Source organism: Hirundo rustica, unplaced genomic scaffold (assembly GCF_015227805.2).
Source record: "Hirundo rustica isolate bHirRus1 unplaced genomic scaffold, bHirRus1.pri.v3 scaffold_165_arrow_ctg1, whole genome shotgun sequence".
Taxonomy (NCBI): Eukaryota; Metazoa; Chordata; class Aves; order Passeriformes; family Hirundinidae; genus Hirundo; species Hirundo rustica.
In genome coordinates, this window is record NW_026690240.1 from 76,204 (window position 1) to 86,040 (window position 9,837).

At 51.3% G+C, this 9,837-nt stretch overlaps 1 pseudogene; it reads right to left on the reverse strand.

The window, feature by feature from the left end:
- The window catches only part of LOC120747696 (zinc finger protein 850-like), a 57,772-nt pseudogene extending 52,819 nt beyond the window's left edge, over positions 1–4,953 (reverse strand).
- Positions 4,954–9,837: the final 4,884 nt, after the last annotated feature.

Sequence of the window (9,837 nt, forward strand, 5' to 3'; positions counted from 1 at the left end):
AACAACCCATAGTTAGAAATCCACAGTCTGCACCAGCCTGTCATGCCTAGAAAAGTTCTCAGTTCTTTTACTGTCTGGGGTTTTGGGGTCTGGCATATTGCTTCCTTGTGATCCTGCCCTAAGGTTCTTGGTCCAGTACTAACCTCGTAGCCCAAGTAAATAACTGTCTGCTTCACCATCTGGGCTTTCTTCTGGGATATGCGATACCCCTGTAGGCCCAAAAAGTTTCGGAGGCTTACCATCCACTCCAGACATGCCTCTTGAGTTTTGGTAGCTATCAGGAGGTCGTCCACATACTGTAACAGTTGTCTTCCTGATGGAGCTTCCCAGGATTCCAGATCTTTTGCTAGTTGTTCTCCAAACAAGGTGGGCAATTTTTTTTTTTTTTTTTTTTTTTTTTTTAACTCCTGCAGAAGCACTGTCCATGTGAGCTGAGTTTTTTAGTCAAATGCAAAAATGTTCTGGCTGGCTTCATGGAGAGGAACGCAAAAGAAAGCATCCTTTCAATCTAAAACAATAAACCATGTTAGTTCAGGTGTTAAACAAGTTAACAAAGTGTAAGGGTTGGGAAGCACTGGGTATAAATCCTCAGTTATCCTATAAACAGCTATGATCCATCAGGCTTTTTAGCAGGAAAAAAAAATTCAATCACTGGGCTAATCCCTTAACTGTTCTTCAGGAGGTATTGCTTAACTCTAACTAGTTGTTTTTGTTTGTTTGTTGTTTTTTTGTGGGGTTTGTTTGTTTGTTTGGTTGGTTTTTTTAACTTAACTTGCTCTGAGGGTGCATTCTTTGCTCTCCTGGTATGTTAGAAACTCAGACCCCAGAAAATACCTGGTCTATTATTTTCCTGTAAATCCCACCTTCACTTTTAACTTTAGCCTCATTAGTTATCTACATCAAGCTTAACAATTCCACATATTGTTGGTCCTCAACCTCCAAAGTAATCTCTCCTTTTTTTTTTTTTTTTTACCTCTAATAGTTCCAATAGATCCCTGCCCAAAAGTGCTGATGGAGCCTTGGGCATATATAAAAACCTGTGAATTCCCAATTGTTTCCCAAGTTTATATTTCAATGTCTTTCCTTTATGGGGAAACATCTTACAAGTAATGTCACCAGAGAATTAATACTCCATGTTTTCTTTGTAGGTTCCATTCAACACAGCCTAAAAATATATGTTTAAGGAAATAATTGTAAGCTGAATTATTAAGTTAAAAAATGCAGCAGAGGCCTGTTGTAGCTGTCTATGTACGTAAACACATTTGCTCTCTCATCTCACGAGTCATTTTGCATGTTGCAAGAAGCAGCTGAGTGCTCTCAGTATCTCCAAGTAACTCATTCCTTCTACCATCCTGAGTGGATGGGCAAAAGTAACATGAAACCATATAAAGAACTCTTCAATCCCATCAAAACTTAACTCTTAAAAGATCTGTTTTTATTCAGGGGAAGCAGATGTACCAAACACACAGGAGAACAGGATTTTCAACAGCACTCTTTGGTCTGGCAGTTGGTATGGTCAAGAACTGCTTTCCTCAGGAACTGAGGGATAATCCCTCTCAAAGCCTCCAGGACTGCATGATGAGTAAAGCCTGGATGGATCAACTTGCATTCCACCTGTTAGATGGTAATCCTTTGTTCTGGTTTAGGGACAAATTTGGGAGAAAACCCCTGAATGGGATCCCTCCAGGAAGCAAACCCAAATGGCCCCTCCCTTCAACTGGTCTGGTAAAAATCTTCTTTGGAGAAAAATGGAAAAAACGATTTTACTTAAGAAACAAAGTGCATACCAGTATAAAGAATGAATAATATGAAACAATAAACCCTCTCGTTCTGGAGTGAGATGGCAAATTGAGAAAGTTCTTGCCGTGGGTGGAGCTCGGCTCTCTCTCAGTCTCTCATCAGTCCCAGTCCCTCTGGCGCTGCTGGAAAATGCCGAGGTCCAGGCCCCGGTGGGCAGCAGGTGCAGCCCCCAGTGCTCCCCTGGGTTTTCAATCTAGAGCAGGTTGAAACATTTCCAAGAAGAAAGAAAAAAAAAAAACAGTCCAGGGAACTTCGCTGCCCTAGCTAGCTGAAACTAACTAAAAGCAAAACAAACAAACAAACAAACAAACAAAAAACACCTCTGTCCTGCAATCTCTCCAAGCCTCCGCTGAACACTCCGTCTGCAGAAGAATGTGGAGGAGTCAGGCAGTTTTCTCAAAACAAACTCCGCACTTCTCCTTGCTCTTAGAACCAGTCTTAAAGGCACAGGACTCAATATACAGCACAAACAGCACAGACGATTGGAGATACAAGCATCATAAAGTTACCCTAGGACACCCTGCCAGGGTAGAATTTTGGTGCACGAGGTGTCCCAGTGTGAGCCTGGGCTCCTGCCCTGGCTCTGTGTGCCAGGAGCCGGCAGCGCTGGGTGCAGGGAGCCCAGGGAGGGCACAGAAATGCTGGGCTGAGAAATGCTGGGGGGGACAGCGAGAGGGGCGTGTGCAGCCGGCCAGGGCACAGGAGCAGCACGCACAGGGGGCACAGCCTGCAGGACAGATGGCCAAGGGCTGGGCAGGGCTGGCAGGGCCACAGGCACCCAGGCCTTTGTCCCCTGGGCTCTGGCAGCGCCTCTGGAGGCCCCACAGAAGGAACTTTCCTTTCAGGGGCTGCACTTTGGTCCTCCCTGGCCCCTCCCTGAGGAGGCTGGCAGGGGTTGCAGTTTGATGACATTTGTCCTTGCTGCCCCTCCCATCCCACTGCCCCACAAACAGCCCCGAGGCACCCGTGAGGGACAGGCCCTGCTGTGCCAGGCCTGGGCTCAGGGCTCAGCCTTTCTGCTTCCTCCAGCCAAAACCCAGGCCTTGCTCAGCCCTGCAGTTCCTGCTGCTGTGCCCCAAGCTCCCTCGGCCGGTGTTGGAAAGGGACTTGAGGTACCTCGATCCCCTCGGGTGGCACATGGGAGAAAGCAACAAACTTCTCAGGAGGGTGGAGAACAAACTTTTAGTTGCAAACTTGAGAGAATGAGGTATTTGGGAAATCTTAAAGCAACATGGAATTACAGTAAATCACTTCAGAACGCACTGACTGAGCAAGCTCCAAGCAGTCCAACTTCCAGTTCTCCAGATATTAAGAAGAGGAAGTCAGGAGAAGAGAGAGAGGGAGAGAGAGATCCACAGTCACCCTTGGATCCAGCACCATCTCAGCTGCTGTGAGCTCTGGGGCCGTGGGACGTGTCAGTGTCACAGCCGTGTCACAGCCTCACCTGCTCTGGTCTCTCTCACAGGTGGGGTTTTTGGGGTGCCAGGGGCTTGGCAGCCACTTTGGGGCTGGACCAGAGGCTGCAGTGGCTGGAGCTGGGGCAGTGACCACCCCACCTACACAGAACTTGCCCTGGCCCCCAAACACACACTGGAGATGTCTGGGGCCATTCATCATTTCTCTGCTCTCCAGCACCGAGGCAACGGACTCTGGCTGCAGCTCTGAGCTCATGCCCAAGGCAGCCACCCCTGGAAATGGAGCTCCATGGAGCAGCTCTCAGGAAACCCCCCAAGAGTTGGGGAGTGGCCCAAAACTGCCTCAGAAATGTGGGAAACCCCCAAATATCTTCAGCAACGTGGAATATCCAAAAAATTCCTTAAGAACCGGCACCCCTTCCTGTCATCATCCCCAGACTTTGGATGTCTTATTCCAGACCCCACCCCATCACCCCAATCCCAACCGAAATCCATCCCACCCCTGCCATCCCAAGCCCTATTTCCCCAATTTCACACCTCCCAAACCACATCCCACCCATCCTGTCCCACCTCAGCCCTCCTGATTTTCCCCCTACTTCACCCACTCCCCTTCCAACCCCATCCCTCCCTGAGGGGCTGTGCAATCAAGTAAATTTTTGGGTGAGATTGTGTAGTTTTAGCATGAAGTGGTTTTGAGGTGACAGATCAAACCCTCTTATCTCTTTGAGTGCCCAGAAATGGAGACAATCACACCAAATACCCCACAAACCCCCAATTCCTCCCAAGTATCTCCCTGAGTCCCAGATTGCCCTGAAACACTAGTAAAACATGAGGCTTTAGATGCCTTTGATGAATTTGTTGATTTTTATCCCCAGTTTTGTCTGTATTTAAGGGATGAAGATGAATCAAAATAATATAAGGGACCATCAAAGAAAAGGACCACCAGCCCAGGGTCTTTCCAATGCAGATCGCTGGGAATGTAGGTCACCAATTCTCTGGCCTATGTGGGTCCTCTGAAGCAGGAGTAAGTTGGAGCACTGCACAAAGCTCTTCCCGCACCTGAGGCACTCTTAGGCCTTCCCTTACCGGTGTCTCTGTTGGTGTCTGCTCAAGTGAGAGCTCCTGGACAAGCTCTTCTTAGAAGCGAGACATGTGTAGGGCCATTCCCTGGTTTGGATCCTCAGGTGGCGGATCAGGTGGGACTTTATGCTGAAGCTCATCCCATATTTCCCACACTTGTTGGGCCTCTCCCAATGTGGATCATTTGGTGGATGATCAGTTGGGTGCTCTGGTGGAAGCCCTTCCTGCATTCCGCACACTTGTAGGGCATTTCCCCAGTGTGGATATGCTGGTGAATGATGAGGGTGGAGTTGTGCTTGAAGCCCTTCCTGCAGTTGTGGCAGTGGAAGGGCCTCTTCTTTGTGTGAATCTGCTGGTGCACGAGGAGATTGGAGCTTCTCTGAAACCTCTTTCCACACTCGGGACACTCATAGGGTGACTCCCCAGTGTGGATGATCTCGTGCTGGCCAGGGGTGTTGCTCTGGCTGAAGTTATGTCCACCTTCCTGGCACAGGGTGGGTCTTTCCTCCTTGTTGCACCCTGAGATGGGTTTGGAGTGCTTCCTCCTGTAGGATCTCCGTCGCTTTTTCTCCCTGTTGGTTTCCTGTGCTATGGAGCTGCTCAAAACGGCTTCTTCCACGAGGTTCTGATACAGGGATTTGTCCTCCCTCGTCTCCATCCTCAGCTCCTTGTCTAGGGGAGGAAGGACAAGGACAGGATGGGATTTGCCTCTGTGCCAAAGGGGTGGGGAAGGAGATTCCCCCAGTGCATCCCTGGCAGGACGGCGTCGGCAGCGGGGTTGTCCTGCAGCCGGGGGCCATGCTGGGCTGAGAGATGGAGCAGGAGAGAGGGGGAAAGGGGCACTGACTTCCTCCTCACCTGCCTGGCTGTCCTGGGGCATCTTCCTCTTCCTCACAGCCTCCTCCTCCAACCAGCCAAGGTTTGGGAATGGGAAATCCTGGTTTGGGCAAAAACAAGGGATGAGTATGTTGAGTTTGGATGTCCCTCTGCTCAAGTCCATCTCTACAAGTCACCAGATATCTGGAGTCCCTAATAGCCTATCAAACACCAAGAGCAGCCCTGAAAATTCCTTTGTGAAGTTCCCTGTCTCTGGTCTCTCTCCTTTGGTGTTTGGGGGTTCCCCCCTGTCCCAGCTGCTAGGGGTCACACCTGTACTGGGGGTTCCCCATCTACTCAGTCCCTGCCCTCCCCAGGCTGCTGGAAATCCCAGGAATCCAAAATGTTTCCCCCTTTTTCATTTTCCATTTAGGGATGCTGGGGGTTTTGGGGTCCTGAGATCCCTTCTACCCTTATTCTCTGCTTAGGGGTGCAGGAGGTCCAAGGAGTCCCCCCTGCCCCTCTCCAGGTTGTTGAGGGTCTCACGAATCGTGGTGCTCATCCCTGTCTGGGCTCCTGGGGGACACAGGGCTCTGCTCCTCCAGGCTGCCTCTGCCACCAGCCACCACTGGGACCCCCCAATGTCCCTCCAAGGGGCATTTTCCACCCAGCTTTGGAGTTCTTCATCCTCCAAAGATCCACACCCAAAAATCCCCAACCCAGGGACCCCCCAGGATATCTGAGCCAAGCTCCCTGTCTTGGGTTTTTAAGACAGGGGTCTGCTGTGGAAGGTGGGAGCCTGCCTTGAAACAGAAAATATAAACAGCCTCTCTTTGAATTATAATTTTGAAATTAACAGGCTTCCAAGTAAAGATATGGCAATAGGAATAAGAGTTCTTTAGTAGGAAAATTAAACTAAAAATGCAGTAGTAAAAAAAAAAGTAAAAAAACAAAACAAAACAAAAAAAAACAAAAACAAAACAAAACAACAAACCACCCCCCCCCAAAAAAAAAAAAAAAAAAGAACAGAACAGAACAAAAACCAACCTGACAGAGTCAGAATCCAACCTGACACCCGGTTTGTCAGGGTGTTGCTTTCAGTACAATCAAATCGTGGCTGCAGTCCTCCTGGAGTGACAGATGTGGTTTTGTTGAAGCAGTGCTCCTGTAGAAGGGTGTAGTTTTCCTCTGAAGGTCCAGTGGTGGTTTCGATGGGTCTGGTCTTCCTCTGGGAATCCAGTAGAAACCAGGCTGTTCCTGGTGCTTTAAATCTCAGCTTATATCCAGGTGGGAATGCTTGGCTCCTCCCTCTGGGTGGAGCATCTCACAATGGGATGATGTAATTCTATCAGTAATGCATTGAGACTCAATGGCCCATTAACAGAAGATATCTCCCTGGAGGGAGAATGGGTCATGGAAGAGATCAAGAACCCTGCCCCATCTGGTTTTACACAGCTGGGCCATTAAGAAAAGATCCCCCTCAGCAATATGAGGGATGGGTCATGGAAGAGATAAGCAACCTGCCCTACCTGGTGTTCACAGATGGTAATAGAATACATTTTTTTGGCTAAATCTTGCATTGTAAGACAGGGCTTGAGGCTCCTGCCCAGGAGCTCTCAGGAATTCCTCAAGTCTACTGAGATAACAACAGGACTAAAAATAAGAACCAAGAGCCTGAGAAACTGTTTACAAACAACACAAAACTTAGAGGACACACAACATGATGATGGACATTTGACCAATGAGGAGTCCTGAAGGATGTGTGCCTGCCTCGTGAACAAGTGGCTCAGCCAATTGAGAGGCACCTGTACGTGTGGACAGTAGTGCTAGAATCTATAACTGGAGTTTAAAGTAGACAATAAACGGCTTCTGCTAAAATCATATTGCTTCTGTTATTCAGTTGCCCAGGGTTTCCCCTGCACTGGAGAGGCTGTGCAGGACAGACAGGATGGGCTTTGGGCCTGTGAGGAGAAGCTGAGGGACCTGGGCTGCTGGACCTTCTGAAGAGGAGGCCCAGGGCTCATCCTGCAACTGCTGCAAGGGTGGTTTCAGAGAATCACAGAATCAGCCAGGTTGGAGAAGACCTTGGACATCAAGTCCAACCTGTGCCCTGACACTGCCTTGATTCCCTTGAGACTCCTTTTCTCCAGGATAAACAACTGACAGGCTGGAGACAAAGTGGCTGGACAGCGGCCAGGCAGAAAGGGAAATGCAGGGACAGATGGACAGCAGGCTGGACAAGAGCCAGCAGTGTGCCCAGGTGGCCAAAAAGGCCAATGGCACCTGGCCTGGATCAGGGACTGCGTGGCCATCAGGACCAGGGCAGTGATTCTTCCCCTGTGCTCGGCACTGGTTTGGCAGCACCTTGAGTGCTGCGTCCACTTCTGGGCCTCCCAGTTTAGGAAGGACATGGAGGGGCTGGAGTGTGTCCATAGAAGGGCAAGAAGGCTGGTGAGGGGTCTGGAACGCAAGTCCTGTGAGGAGTGGCTGAGGGAGCTGGGGTTGTTTATCCTGGAGAAGAGGAGGCTCGCGGGAGACAAAGCAGTGTCAGGGCACAGGTTGGACTTGATGATGTCCAAGGTAATTTCCATCCTTGCTGATTCTGTGATTCTCTGAAACCACCCTTGCAGCAGTTGCAGGATGAGCCCTGGGCCTCCTCTTCAGAAGCTCCAGCAGCCCAGGTACCTCAGCTACTCCTCACAGCCCCAAAGCCCATCCTGTCAGTCCTGCAGAGCCTCTGCAGCTCCTCCTCCTTGCCCAGAACAGGGAGCCCCACAGCCAGACACAGCAGCTGAGATGTGCCTCCCTGGCCTGTGGTGCCTCTGGCAACGGAGCAGCATGAGGCACTGCAGGAGTCTGCAGACAATTCCTGAAGCACTTGGAGGATGATCCTGCTCCCCAATGGATGTTCCCATGGTGCTGGGAACTAAGTGGGGACTGGGACCAAGGAGGAAAGGGCAGCCAGGGATGGGCTGTTTGCAGTGGAGGGAACAGGGATGGGCAATAGGAAGGAATTTGTAGCAGGAGGAGTAAAGAAAGCCAAGGTGAAGAAAAGGAAATGCTCAGGGCAGTTTGGGAGTGGCTGCCAGGCAGCCCTGGCTCTGAGCAACAACATCTGCAGTGGCACAGGAAACTCACAGCTCATGGGAACAAATTTTCTGGATCACTTCAGAGGCCACCACAAACCTGAGTGATTTCCCTGCTGTCCCCCAGCCCTTCCTGGCCCCAGGGGCTGATGATGGCATTTGTGCTCCCTCAGGTTCATCTCCCCACACCAACACCATGGGGGTGCTCACGCCTGCTCTGGGCAGTGCAAACAGGGGCTCCTGAGCCAGTGCTGCCGTGTCTGTGCCTGCAAGGATGCGGCACCTGTGTGAGCTGGGGGAGAGGCCAGGGCTGCAGAGGGGGGATGTTGTTGGCAGGTGCATGAGGACGCTCTGGGACGCTGCCCTGGGGTGTCCAGCGCAGTGGGGATGGATCAGCCCCTGCTCTGCTGCTCCTTCCCATCTCCCCCAGGGACCTTGCAGAGCCCCAGCCATGCTGTTTGCCCCCAGCCTGCCCACGGCCACCCTGGGGCTGCTCACGGGGCTTTTCTCTGCTGAGCATTGGCCTGGGGTGTGTTCTGGAGAGAGCCTGGGCAAGGAGCCTGGAGCCCCCAGGCCCTGCCCTGAGGCGTCAGCGCTGCCCCAGCAGTGCCCATGGCCTGTCCCTGCTGCAGCCCCGGCACTGCCACCCCCAGCACTGTGCCCGGCCCCGAGAGCACTCAGGCCCTACAGCAACACCAGGGCCAGGAGGGCAGCGGGGCAGGGGCACGGGAGCAGCACTGGCAACACCAAGTGCTGCTGCTCCTGGGCACAGCTGCTGTGCCAGCACTGATCTGCCCCAGCTCTGCACACAGACATTGCTGCTGCAGCTGCAGAGAAGGGAACAAAAGGGGGATCTCTGCAGGAAACTTGGCTGGGAGATCCTTGAGTTCCTTTAAAGCCACCAAGAGCGCAGCCCCTCACTGACACAGTCAAGTCCACAGAGTAAGTGGAGAGAAACAAAATGAGTAATGGCCTAAAAATGGTTTGACTTTCTGGACAATATTAAAACATAAAACAAAGGGAAAAAAACCCCATAACAAAACCAATCTGTCAAGACTTTTATTCCAAGTGATTATCAGAAATTTGCCAGCAGTTTAATGTCCCTGAAACCATACAGTCATCAGTCTGCACACTGCAGCCTTGAGCTCCTGGTTCCTCAGGCTGTAGATGAGGGGGTTCAGGGCTGGAGGCACCACTGAGTACAGAACTGACAGGGCCAGATCCAGGGATGGGGAGGAGATGGAGGGGGGCTTCAGGTAGGCAAAAAAGCCAGTGCTGAGGAACAGGGAGAGCACAGCCAGGTGAGGGAGGCAGGTGGAAAAGGCTTTGTGCCTTCCCTGCTCAGAGGGGATCCTAAGCACAGCCCTGAAGATCTGCACATAGGAGAAAACAATGAACAAAAAAGCACCAAATACCAAACAGGCACTAACAGTAAGAAGCCCAAGTTCCCTGAGGTAGGAGTGTGAGCAGGAGAGCTTGAGGATCTGTGGGATTTCACAGAAGAACTGGCCCAGGGCATTGCCATGGCACAGGGGCAGGGAAAATGTATTGGCTGTGTGCAGCAGTGAATAGAGAAAGGCACTGGCCCAGGCAGCTGCTGCCATGCGGGCACAAGCTCTGCTGCCCAGGAGGGTCCCATA